Below are 1,134 nucleotides of genomic sequence, written 5' to 3' on the forward strand. Positions count from 1 at the left end.
TATGCTAATGTATGCTAAGTCAACACAATGGAATATTTCACTACAGTGAAAAGGTGGAGATACATGATCAGATATGAAAAGATGCCCTGGGAGTGGATGTAGCTCAGTGGTTGAACACCTGCTTCTCATGTACAAGGTCCTAGGTTCAATCCCAATACCTCTTTTTTTTTAAAGATTTATTTTTTATTTCTCTCCTCTTCCCCACTCCCCCCCAGTTGTCTGCTCTCTGTGTCCATTCGCTGTGCATTCTTCTGTGTCTGCTTGTGTCAGCGGCACCCAGAATCTGTGTCTTTTTTGGGTCATCTTGTTGCATTGGCTCTCCTTATGTGCAGTGCCATTCCCGGGCAGGCTGCACTTTTTTCATGCTGGGCGGCTCTCCTTACGGGGTGCACTCCTTGCACGTGAGGCTGCCCTACACGCAGGACACCCCTGCATGGCACGGCACTCATTGCAGACATCAGCACTGCACGTGGGCCAGCTCATCACTTGGGTCAGGAGGCCCTGGGTTTGAACCTTGGACCTCCCATGTGATAGGCAGATGCCCAGTCCGTTGGGCCAAATCCGCTTCTCCCCAATATTTCTTTTTAAAATGCCCTTAGGGGAGCAGATGTGGCTCAACTGATAAGAGCATCCACCTACCATATGGAGGGCCCAGGGTTCGACCCCAGGGCCTCCTGACCCATGTGGTGAGCTGGCTCACATGCAGTGCTGGTGCATGCAAGGAGTGTCCTACCATACAGGGCGCCCCTGCATAGGTGAGCCCAATGTGCAAGGAGTGCACCCCGCAAGGAGAGCCACCCCACGTGAAAAAAGCACAACCTGCTCAGGAGTGGCTCCACACACATGGAGAGCTAATGCAGCAAGATGACGCAACAAAAAAGAGATGCAGTTTCCCAGTGCTGCCAGATAATGCAAGTGGACGGAGAAGAACACACAGCAAGTGAACACAGAGCAGACAAGGGGGGGAGGGGGATAAGGGGGTCAGAGGAGAGAAATAAATTAAATAAATAAATAACATTTTAAAAATGCCCTTAAAATATTAACAAGTTTTAAAAAGGCAAGTTGTATAACAGTACAAGTAATATGATCATATTTGTGTTTTTGGAAGGATAGACATGTCTATATTTGTATATG

This window comes from Dasypus novemcinctus, chromosome 27, assembly GCF_030445035.2.
Source record: "Dasypus novemcinctus isolate mDasNov1 chromosome 27, mDasNov1.1.hap2, whole genome shotgun sequence".
NCBI classification, from domain to species: Eukaryota; Metazoa; Chordata; class Mammalia; order Cingulata; family Dasypodidae; genus Dasypus; species Dasypus novemcinctus.